Genomic DNA, 12913 nt, shown 5'->3' with positions numbered 1-12913 from the left:
TCAGCTTTTTCTATGATAAAATTACTATTTTCCTCTTTGGAATTAGTAAGTATGATACTTTGAGATTGTACGGATATCCTGTTTCTCATCATGCTTTTACCATTAATTTTAGCATCCATTGATTATTCTTGCCTGCAACAATTAATATGATGGCGTTTATCAAATGGTGATTTTTCTATTTCCATCATGTCATTGACATTAATTAATGAAATTTTACTGTAAAGAGGAACTGACTCTCCCTTGTTTATATTCATTAATTTATATCTTTATGGAGTCAAAGTTATTTATTTTATTCTGTGGTGCATGATCCCTTAATATCATTATTTTGTTGCTTAAAGTTTTCTGGATTTAGCCAATGGAAACTCCTTTCAGTTGGCTGTTTTCTGGTACCATAAGATAGTCCAGGCTCACCTTGTACTTTCCTTGCCTGAGTCCTTCCATTGGTGAATGGTACACAGAAACCTAATGTGAGCACTAGGTATATACTCTCTGCTACTGGGATGTCAGTGCTTGTAGGCACTGTGAGTGGACAGAGCCAGGAAATATGTATGTGTACACAAGCATCTAGATTTCTATACTCACATGTATTAAAAAACATGAGATCATACTACTCCCTTTGATTTTTTTTAAATAAATGTGTTGATTTAATGAAATAAGCAAAGTATTGACATGTTTCCATTTTTAACTCAGTATTATAAGCAATAGTAAGTCTGTTACTTGCTTATTTTGCTATGTTGTAATGAAAACAAAACCCAACTCTTGAAACTGTCAAAATTGATTATCTTAGAAATCCTTATTTATAACTACACAATGTATAAAACATGGTTATGTTAGTTTTATTTTCAGGGGTACAACACTGTGGTTAGACATTTATATAACTTACAAAGTGATCTCTGCAATAATAAGTCTAGTAACCCCCTGACACTGTACATAGTTATAATATTATTGATTATATTCCCTATGCTGTACTTTACATCCCTGTGACTATTTTGTAACTGCCTATTTGTCTTTTCACTCAGCCCCCCAACCCACTCTCCCACCTAGCAATCATCAGGTTGTTTTCAGTGTCTATGAGTCTTTCTGTTTTGTTTTGTTTTTTAGATTCCACATATAAGTGAAATCGTATGGTATGTGTCTTTCTCGATCTGATTTATTTCACTTAGCATAATACCTTCTATGTCCATCCATGTAAGATTTCATTCTTTTTTTTGTCCAAGTAATATTCCATTGTATATACAAGTGTGTACCACATCTTTATCTAGTCGTCTATTGATGGACACTTGGGTCTTGTTTTCTTATCCATTCAGTCAACCCTCTGTCTTTTGATTGGAGCATTTAATCCATTTACATTTAAAGTAATTATTGATAGATATGTAGCTATTGCCATTTTGTTATTCATATTTTTATCTTGTTTTTTTTTTTCTTCTTAAAGAAATTCCTTCAACATTTCTTGTAATATTGGTTTGGTGGTGATGAACTCCCTTAGCTTTTTCATGTCTGGGAAGATCTTTCTCTCCTTCGATTCTAAATGATAGCCTTGCTGGGTAGAGTAATCTTGGTTGTGTAGGCGCTTGCTTTTCATCATTTTGAATATTTCATGCCAATCCCTTCTGTCCTGCAACGTTTCTGTTAAGAAATCAGCTGATATTCTTATGGGAGTTCCTTGTAATTAACTAACTGCTTTTCTCTTGCTGCTTTTAAGATTTCGTCTTTGTCTTTAATCTTGGGCATTTTAATTATGATGTGTCTTGGTGTGGCCTCTTTGGATTCATCTTGTTTGGGACTCTCTGTGCTTCCTGGTCTTGTATGTCTCTTTCCTTTGCCAGGCTAGGGAAGTTTTCAGTCATTATTTCTTTAAATATGTTCTTAATTGCTTGCTCTCTCTCTTCTTCTGGTTCCCCTATGGTGAGAATGTTGTTTTGATTGATGTTGTCCCAAAGGTTCCTTAAGCTAGCCTCTTTTTTGGGGGGATTCTTTTTTCTCTTTGCTGTTTCAATTGAGTATTTCCTATTACCTTGTCTTCCAAATCACTGATACTGTTCTCTGTTTCATCTAGTCTGCTGTTGATTCCATGTAATATATTCTTTCTTCATTTCAATTATTGTATGCTTTTCTGACTGGTTCTTTTTATGGTTTCTATCTCCTTTTTTATGTTTCCTAGCTCTTTGTTGAAATTTTCACTGAGTTATCTGTTCTTCCCCTAAGCTCAATGAGTATCCTTATAACCAGTGTTCTTAGCTCTGTATCTGGAGATTGCTTAGTTCTTTTTTGGAGGTTTGTCCTGTTCTTTCACTGGGGACATGTTTCTTTGTCTCCTCATTTTGGCTGCTTCCCTGTGTGTGTTTCTATATGTTAGGTAGATCTGCTAAGTCTCCCAGTCTTGATAGGGTAGCCTTATGTAGTAGGTATCCTGTGGTGCCCATTGGCACAGTGTCTCTGGTCACTTGAGCCAGGTGCTCCAGGGTGATCCTTGTATGGATTGTGTGTGCCCTGTTCTTGTAGTTGATCCTTGGTTGCTGTTGGCATCTCATTGGGTGTAATTGATCTTAATAGGCTGACTGTTTGTGAAGACTGGCTGTGACTACAAAAGATGAGCTCTGTGCAGGGGCTGAGCACACCAAGTGGGATTCACTGTAGTGGGGCCCTGATGCCTGCTGAGTCCACCCTTTGGATCTCTTGTGGAACTAACTGGGTGGTCACCAGGTATGTTGGTGCTAGGACCTCTTGAGAAGGACTCTGGTGCAGGTCAAGGTCAGCTGCTGCCTGTGCCCTGCTTGGTGCCACGTGGTAGGAGCTACAAAGTGATCTACAGTTGGTAGCTGCCTGTGCTGGGCTTGGAGGCGCCTGGGAGAGGCTATGCTGTAAACCGGTCAGCTGCCATTAGTGCCATGCTGGGGGCCGCTTACCAAGAGGTAAGTGTGCTGAGGCCATCTGCTGTTTGTTTGAGGTTTGTGGACCTTTCAGAAATTTTAGGGAAGTCCGCAGCGTGGGCTTGCCACTTGTGACTAACAGCTGCTAAAAGAGGTTCCTGCCTGTGTGTGAGGTGGGTGGGGTGGGTTTTCTGGGAATTACCAGGGTGGGGTGAGTCTGATGGAGACTCAGATTTATCCCCTTCCTGAGCCTGCAGGTTGGGTTGGGAGAAGGCTCAGCAAAGGAACAAAATGGTGGAGAGAGCAGCCCCTCCAGCCCTCATGCTGAAGCCAGGTAGTTCACTTTCTCTCTATATTTCCCTGGCACTTTTTGACTGCCCATCAACTGGAGCTCAGAGCGAGTGTGTCCATCAGCAAGTGAGTCCGTGCATGGAACCTTTAAGAGAAACGCCTGGGACTCCAGCAGCCCTCTGTCTCATCCAGACAGAATCCCCATTGATATTTCACAGACAGATGTGGACATTTCTCTTCCTGGCACTGGTGGTCCAGGCTGGGGAGCTTGGTGTGAGGCTGGGACCCCTCACTCCGCAGAGGGGACTTCTGCAGCTGCGATAGCCCCCCATGTGGGTGTGGGACCAGCCCTGTTTTTGTCTCTGCCCCTCCTACCAGTCTTGATGTGGCTTCTTCTTTAAATCCTTAGTTATGAGAGTTCTGTTTATCTATGTTTTTAGGTGGTTCTCGAGGGTTGCTGTTCTATAATTTAGTTGTAATTTTGATGTGGTCGTGCGAGGAGGCAAGCACACTGTTTACCTACTCTGCCAGCATGACAGAGGGAAGTCTCCCTTTGATTCTATTTTAACTGCATAGAATTTATTTCTGGCTTTCCCCCCTTTTTTTATATGTAACTTCATTCTATAACAGTGAGAAACACAGCTCTCATTGCTCATAATATATTTATGTTATTTTTTTCAGTTCAATTAAACACATAGAGTGGCTTCAGAATTATTAACCCATCATCCTGTGAAAAATACATTTTCTAATTAAAACTAATGTTTTTTCTAAGTCTTTTTTGTCTGTAGTCTTACAGTTTGTAGTCAAAATGCTGCTTTGCAAAGTAACATAGGTTGGTTTTTTCCTGTGCCACCCCATTCAATATGGTTATTATTAACTTGTAATTCAATTAAGTTAATTTGTTACCACTTGTATTCCATTATGGATTCTGCCCACTTCCTGTCTGGTGTTATTATTTTCCTTTTTTAATATATGAAACATTCATTAGCACAGTTCTCAAAGTCAGAAGTATACTTTAGTATAGTTTATTCAGAGAAGTATCACTGACCACTCATTCTTTTTACCATCCCCACAAGTCTCTTCTTTCCATCTTGTCTCCCATTAGCTTCTGGTTTATTGTTTTTCATTTATTTTTATTTTTATGTACAAGCACAAGTCATGATTTTTCTATTTCTATCATGTATTTTTCATTTATTAATTGGAATTTTGCTGTGAGGAAGAACTTTTTTTTCTCCCCCCCTTTTTTATTCAATTATTTATTTATATCAATGTAGACTCAGTTATTTATACTGTGGTCATAAGCCCACAGAAAAATTATACAGAATTTTACATGCAGAATCCATGTAAATTTTTAAGGTTTCCCTTTGCTTTTTACTTAAATGATAGCATATTGTAGATATTCTTTTATTCTTTAGTTTTTTTGTAATGTAACCTAGAAACTCATCGATTGATAGTGATCATTCTCATTTTTTCTTATGACTACATAATACTCTGTTGAGTGGCTATATTATGGTTTATTCAACTACTTTGCTATGTGTGGGCAGTTAGGTTGTTTCCAATATTTTAAAGTTCCAAATCGTGCTGCAGTGAGTAAACTTTTGCATGTATATATTTGTATTGTTGGATTCCTCAGGATAAATTTCTTGACTGGAGATTGCTAGGTTGAAAGGAAAGTGCATACTTAGATATTACTAAAATAATCTCCAAATGGGTTGTAATAATTTGCTTTCTTACCAGCATTGTATGAAAATTTTATGTTTCCTTTCAGCCCCTCATACAGAATGTTGTTGCTATAAACCATTATAATTTCACCATTCTGTAGGGGTGGATGGTATCTCAAGGTTTTAATTTTTTAAATTTTCATTTCTCTAATTGTGAGTAAGTTAGAATATCTTTTTTATATCTTTTTGTTAATTGTTCATGTCTTTTTCTTATTTTTCATCAGTTGTCTCAATTTTTATGAATTTGTTTTTATGTATTACGAGATATTTTTCTGTGATTTATGTTAAAAGCATGTTCTTCCAGTTTTTCAGTTAAGTTTTGACTTATGGTGGTATTTTTTGGACATATAAAATAATTTGTCATTAAGTTTACAAAATTTTTTTTTTTCTGTGTCCTGGATTTTGAGTCATGGTTAAGTCATAGCCTTTCTTACACTGAGGCTAAAGCAGGCTATACCATCTAGTCTTGTATAAGTATGCTCTGTGATATTGCACAATGATAAAATCGCCTAACGGCACATTTCTCGGAATGTATCCCTGGAATTAAGGGTGTATGACTGTATTTTATAATTATATATTATTTTATATTTGCTATGTTTCTCTAAGATACACTTATATATTTTATATATATATAAATTGTAAATATATATATTTTGTTCTTTTTCAATTAATGGAATGTTATTATTTAGGAATATTTTTTTTCTCCTATTGGTTACCTTTGTCTTTATCTTTCATATGCCTGTATTCCTCTTACCTATTTAATTGTATATTATCTCTTGTGTTAGAGTTTAAATGGTATCCTTTGACTTTTGCCAACCAGTGAACTTACTTTATTCTTGTTTCTTCTCCTTTTTCTTCACATTGTTTGCATTATTTCTGTTTTGTTACAACATACAACATTTGCATATTAATCTTCAAATTTCAAAGATCAATATTCCCCACCTTTATTTTAGTCTTAGAGCTACAGTTATATACATGATAGGCTTATCACTCTTTTTGCTGAAATTTCTTTAGTAGTCTGTTGGTTGCATTAAGCTCATCCTGTAGTAGATCCTTCAAGAAGGGACCATGGATTCTTACATGTTTAAAATTGTTTTTACATAGCATTGATACTTAAAGGACAGCTTGGTGGGATATGAAATCCATCATGTATACTTTCTTTTACTGAATTTCTTAAAAAATGCTATTCCATTGTTGCATTGCAGCTTTTTTAAAAAATTAAAAATTTTTAAAATTACAATTGACATTCAGTATTAATTTGGTTTCAGCATAGTGCTTAAACATTTATGTAATTTATGAAGTGATCCCCCGATAAGTCTAGTACCCACCTGGCGTTATGCATAGTTATTATAATTTATTGACTGTATTCCCTATGCTATACTTTACATCCCGTGATTATTTTGTACCAATCTGTACTTCTTAATCCCTTCATCGTTTTCACCCGGCCCCCCAACCTCCTCCCAACTGGTAATCATCAGTTTGTTCTGTCTATCTATGAGTCTGTTTCTGTTTTTTGGTTCTTTAGATTTTACATATAAGTGAGATCATATGGCATTGCATCTTGTTTTAGACAGCTCTGATGCAAGTCAAATTTGTTTGCCTTTGTTCATTATTTTTTATCTTTTTTGCCTAGAGGCCTTGAGAGTTCTTTTTTTTTTCCTTTATCTTTGAAGCCTAAGAGTTTACTAAGGTATGTCCTGAAGTTATTGTTCCAGGTAAATTCTCCCAGGTATTGGTTGGCTCTTTCAATACGGAGATTCAGATCTTTTGTTTCTGGAAAGTTTTCTTGGATTATAGTTTCAAGTATTGGTTTTTGTTTTTTTTTGTTTTTTTAATGTTCTGGGACTCCAGTTTTATGAATGTTGTGTTGTTCTTTCCTGTTTTCTAATACTACCACTTTCTCACTTTTCTTTTTAAATCAGTTTTTCTTTTTTAAACTTTTATTTATTTAAGTGTATTTTTCCAGGACCCATCAGCTCGAAGTCAAGTATTTGTTCCAATCTAGCTGTGGAGGGTGCAGCTCACAGTGGCCCATGTGGGGATCGAACTGGCAACCTTATTAAATGCACCACGCTCTAACCAGCTGAGCTAACCGGCCACCCCCACTTTTCACTTTTTAAAAACTTCTTTATCTCATTTTTATTATCTTGATTGTTTTACTGCATTTCTTCAGTACTCCCTGTTAAATGTTTATTAGAATGTTAGAATAGATCTTTATATGGGATCATTTTTGGACGGGCTAGTTAAGAAGGCTTTTTGAAGGCATAAGTCAAAATCTAGATCTAAAAAGAGTTCTACAATATTTATTAATAGTACGTAAGAGAATATTCCAGACAGAGTATTAAAATACAAAAAAAAAAAATCTTTATATATTATTTTCCTTGCCATTCCTACTGTTACCATTCTGATTCCAGCCCTTTTCAGGCGAGACTTGGATTGCTTAGAATGGAAATTATATGTGGGTCATGTTTTGTTCTGTTTAGAACTAGCTGACAAAGGGTTCATTATGATCAGTGGCGGTGGATAGAATAAATTAAATGAATTATTTTCCTGTAAGTAATTTGTGGATATGATATAAAGTGAATGAATGGCATTGTTATCCATGGCATGGGTCACCTTGTAGATTTGACTACTGTAGATTAGATCCTTTTAGCCATTTCTTCAGCAAATATCTCTAAGGTGTTGAACAGTATACTAGGCATTAGGGATATGGGTCCTGTCTTCAGCTATAAATAAGCTTCTTTAAAGGAGAGCTTTAAATCTATCTCTATTCTGTGTTGAATGACTTTCTAGGGAGATTCAGGTGTAATTAAATTGTATATTTCCTGAAAGATGAATGAATGTTGCTTTTGAAATTTATTGGAAGAACATCTTTTAGAATACAGTGAATGATATTATCAACTATGTTGATTTTTAAAAACTTATTTTGTAATAGACTCCCAAGTGTTGGTGGTTTTTAAAGATACAACATTATATCTGAAGTTAGTTTTCTTATAAATATGTGCCAAATTAAGGCAGTAAATTTCCTGACAGTGAAAGCACGATTACTAATGTTTAATTCTTTACATTCATTGCTCAAACCACTGCTATTCTAGGACTCGTCTTTTTCTTTTTTTAAGATGGTTAAAACTAGGACAGGTTGTCACTTTTCTGAAATTGTTCTTTCAATAAACAAGACTTTATTAAGATTGAGTGTTGTATGTCACTATCGACATCTGTGATTCTCTTTATTCTGATTGAAAGAAAATCTTTACTTGCTACATGTAGCTTTATTTAGAAATCTGGCACAACAGGGAACTTTTGGATCAAATCTCAAGCCTTAAAAAAACATTGAAAAATATAATTTAACAATGTTGGTTCTGTTTAGAAAGGTGAAGCTGTTTACAACAGGGCAGAATTAAACCTGTATTTCTTGTTTGCTATCCTGCAAAGAGGTATCTTGTTTTATCATCAAAGTTTTCTGACATCAGGCTGTGATTTTCCAGAACAGAAAATAACAGGTTTTGATACCAATGATACTAAAGTATTTAATGCCTAGAATGAACAATTGGTATTTTATAAGAAATGAGAAAACAAGTTAGGAAAGATACATGGTTTGAGTTTTGTTTGTTGCATCGCATTAGTTGGAGATATTTAGCTTAAGCCTCTTTACAGTTGGCCTGCTTTACCTCAGTTGTTTCAGTGTCGTCATGAATACATTTATAGTTCTTTTAAAAGACGGCCTCTCTGTATAGATGAATCCCTATAAAGAACACCATAGAAAGTTGTAATAACTCCTAGACATGATATGGAGTTTAAAATAATTCTAGGCAGCATCAGCCCTGTGCATGCCAACCTTTGGGAAATCCAGTTCTTTCCTGCTGCTAATAGTGCATCCCCCCCACCCCCTGACCCACATGACTGGGCAGGCTTGAACCAATATCGGCCTCAGTCTAAGTTCTGTGCTATGCTTTACAAATGTACTGAATTCCTACTTTATGTATTAGGGGCCAAGGATAAAAAAAAAAGTTGGGTGAGGCAGACTCCTGTCTTTTATTTGCTAGGCAAGACAGTATGCCAGTGTTTAATTTATTGTTTCTCATCCCCAAATCTATCCTTCTTTGCTTTGTGGGGTGGAACGGGGCCCTATAGTAATTCTCCTTTGTTAGCGGCTGCAATGTTAGCTCTGTCAGTAGAGGGTGCTGGAGGGAAACTGCAAGGTGATAGGAAAGCACTTCTCTTCCTGGTTCCAGTCCTCCTTGCTTTTTCATTCACGCAGGAGTCACGTATGGGTCTGGAATGCCTAGTGAAACTCATGTGAGAGTACAGATTCTGCTTCCTTTACAGTGACATTGGGGGTCATAGCCCTTCAGAAAGTCTGGTTCTAACTGTACCATACCATTTGTTCTTCCCTGGTCTTCCATTCCTTCTCTGACTGGATAACGTTTATCTTTCATTATCTAGATCTAACAACACTTCCTTCTTTGAAATCTTCCCTAAACTTCCAGCCCAAGTTACATTTCCTAACTTGCATTCCTTTAAAGCACTCTGTATTCACCATGGCTATATTGTCCTATGTACAGTAGCCCCTCCCACCCTTGTCCTTGGGGGATATGTTCCAGGACCCCCAGTGGATGCCTGAAACCAGGGATAGTACCAAACCACATTTATATACATATATACATACATATATATATACATATATACATATACATATAATATTACATATAGAAAGGTTTTATCACAATACTTAGAACAGCGTGCAATTTAAAACTTATGAATTGTTTATTCTGGAATTATATATAATATAATATATATTATATACAGAAGGTGCCAAAAAATGTATACACATTTTAAGGAAGGAAATAACTGTATTAAAATTGTAATAATATATACCGATAACAAAAGATGAATACAAATCATGTGTATACATTTTTTCCACAGCCCCAGTATATACATATAAATTAAATCTCCTGTAGGTATGTTAAATTAGGCACAGTAATAGATTAACAACAATAACTAATACTAAAATAGAAGAGTTACAACAGTGTACTATAGTAAAAGTTATGTGAATGTGCTCTGCCTCTCTCCAAATGTCTTACTGTGCTGTACTCACCCTTCTTGTGATGCCGTGAGGTGACGCAGTGCCTCTGAGATGGAGTGAGGTACCTGATGTAGGCTTTGTGCCCGTAGCATTGGGCTAGTGTTGACCTGAAGGATGGTAAGGTTACTGCTGCCACAGTCTGTCTGATGACCTAATTAGTGATTAGCATATAAAGGGTGGATATACTGAACAAAGGCGTGATTCACATCCCTGTGGGAGAGAATTCTTCATTTCTGGAATTTTCCATTTAATACTTTTGGATTGTGTTTAACCGCGAGTAACTGAAACCGCGGGTCAGAGAAGACTACTGTATTGTAATTTTTAGTTGACTTGTCTTTCTCTCCCAGAAAACTGTGAGCTCTTACTTATTTCAATATACCCAGTACCTACCATAGCCTCTCAATTAATCTAAATTAATCTAAATTGATTAATCTTACTGAATTAATCGAAATCTACTTTACTCTTTACTCCTTTTTTCTAAGTAGTAAAACATTGTTTTTGATGGAAAATAATAGCTGTCTTTTACTGAGTAATGTGTGAGGCATTTCTGTGTACTTTGTTTTATATAACCTTATTTAACTGAAGAAACAAGTACTCTTAAATATCTTGCTTCCAGGTTTACATGGCTAGGAATGACGGAGTTGGTTTTTAAATCTGGGTCTGTCCCATTCCAAAGACCCTTAAATGTTTAGAAGATATTAAAGGAGTTAAACAAGTTTTTTTTATGTTTCTTTTTTTGTATGTTTTTAATATTTTCATTATAGTTAGCATAGGTCCATTAGAATACCATAGCAATCCAACATTTGGTTAAAAATTTTGTTTTATTTATACTTAGAGATTAATCTGTTAGCAGAAAATTTTTTGTGGGTAGTGCCTTGTCCTCTTAATTGAATTAATAAAATGGTTCTTTTCATCTCTCACACAGTGATTTTTTAGGGAAAGAAAATCACAGGGGTAAAAAAAAACACAATGTCCATTTTATGACTATTGTATAAATCCACCTAGGAATAAATAGTGTTTTCTTTGTCATTGATTGTTGTTTGTTAAAGACTTATGTTGTGACATTGATTTTCAAAGTCATAGATGCTTCATCTCAGAACTACTCAGAATTGAATGATAAGGAATTCTGTTTTTGTTTTAAAAGGCTTATGTTTCATAAGGCTGGTTCACCTTGGTGTTAAAAAAATAGCTAATTTTCAGAAATATCATTGGTTTGTGATCCACAGACTTTTAAAAGTATTATTCTTCCCAATTATAAAGAAAAGTAGCTTGCAGATTTTAGAACATTCGGAAAATACAATTAAAAGTCACCTGTGTCCCCTTATGTAGTAGTTATCGTGGTTAACATACTGGCATATGACTTTCCAATCTTTTTTCTGTATTGGTTTCTCTCTTAGATGAAATTTTTTTGTAGTATTTTTGTATCCCACTTAAAAAAAGAACACTTAGGTGTATTACGTGATATAACATTAATTTTAAATGACTGTGTAATATTTAATTTTATGGATATACTATAACTTAGGTACGTTCTTTGGCTGAGTACTTAGGTTTTATTCAATTTGGCAATCATTACAATAAATATGTTATAGCTATCAAATGCATGAACATGAACATCTTTGGACATAAATCTTTGTGTTTATTTCTTTTTTTTATGTAGATCAAATTTGTGCATGTGGGATTTTGGGTCAAAGACTGAGCATTTTAAGAACTCTAGACTTATGTTGTCATATTGTTCTCTAGAAAAAGTGTATCAATTAGCCTCCTTACGGGCAGGGTATAAGAGTGACAGAGACACATTTTTCCCTCATGTGCTTTTAGAGTTACCAATTTTGTCCTGGCTAATTTAATGGGGATTGGGATGATAGCTCATTGTGTAATAAGCGTTTCTTTTATTCTGAATGAATTTGAACATTTTTACGTTTATTTGGGTTAGTTACCATTTGTGTTGTCTTTATTAGATTTCATGTTTTTCCGATATACTTACTTGAGCTTCTTATATATTGAGAATTAGCTGTAACAGAACTTTTAAAGTCAGGACTGCTTTTACCATGCTTGAAAAACAATAATCAAAAATGAATTTAACATTCCAACCTTGAGAGAAAGTTTTGCAGATCTAAATGAATTACATATATCCAACATTGTCTGCTTGAGTACTTTCATCAGTACTAAAAAAAGGAAATTGAGATAATGCTATGCTGTGACAATTATTTTGCTAATAAATAATGAATATATTTTTTAAACAAAATGAAATGTGTATTTCATGCAACAAATATTATTTTACTGGATATTTTAAAAAGTAGAAACTATCCAAGGGAAGAGGCAATAATGACTACGTTTTTTAAAAACCTTGGGTGGGTAAGATGCTTTATGTGAGCCAAGACGTTTTGTGGCTCACATTTGTAAGCTGCCGTTCGTTGTCTTGTCTCTTGTCTTTGGCTCTCTTTTCTCTCTAGCTTCCCTTCCTGGATCTTTGGACTAGCTCCTGCAGAAAATAGGAGTTCACAGTGGTGCTCCCTGGGCCAGGGCATCTCTGGGCCAGCTGACCTTGATCAGCCACTGCTGCTGAGAGCAGGTGCATGTGCAGATGGCGTGGTGGGGCCAGCCTGCCTTCTGTTTGGTGGTGCTGGAGAGGGTGATTGATAGTACAGTTTACTCCGTGTAATGGTCTGAGGCAAGGGGAGCAAGAAGCCCAGGCTGAATGGAAGTCAGAGCTGGCAGAACAAACACACACACACTTAATTTAATCTGTAGTTTTATTCAACTTCCTTATTAATGCTCTTAACCAGTGGCCTTGGTGCTTGTTGTTTTGTCTCCTTGCCTCCCCTCTTGTATCTTCTGTGGCAGCTGGTGATAGATACAGAAAGGGCTGAAAGCAGCTATCCTGACTTGGAGAAGGAACTCAGCCCTCAATGCTTACAGTACTGAAATTCACTTTCAGTGTAAAGGGA

The 12913-nt window shown here is 35.6% G+C and overlaps 1 protein-coding gene and 1 long non-coding RNA gene across 5 annotated transcripts in view; one reads left to right on the top strand and one right to left on the bottom strand.

Moving 5' to 3' along the window:
* Positions 1–10087, bottom strand: part of LOC141572138 (uncharacterized) — a 97610-nt gene extending 87523 nt beyond the window's left edge. Inside the window, exon 1 of the long non-coding RNA XR_012497317.1 lies at positions 9978–10087. This is a non-coding gene — a long non-coding RNA (uncharacterized LOC141572138). The remainder of the gene's footprint in view (positions 1–9977) is intronic.
* CDKAL1 (CDKAL1 threonylcarbamoyladenosine tRNA methylthiotransferase) overlaps positions 1–12913 on the top strand; it is a 615432-nt gene that overhangs the window by 126557 nt on the left and 475962 nt on the right. The gene's annotated exons all lie outside the window — the stretch shown is intronic.

This window comes from Rhinolophus sinicus, linkage group LG06 (assembly GCF_036562045.2).
Source record: "Rhinolophus sinicus isolate RSC01 linkage group LG06, ASM3656204v1, whole genome shotgun sequence".
Lineage (NCBI taxonomy): Eukaryota > Metazoa > Chordata > Mammalia > Chiroptera > Rhinolophidae > Rhinolophus > Rhinolophus sinicus.
Note: the sequence above shows the minus strand (reverse complement) of the source record. Positions and strands in the feature narration are given on the sequence as shown.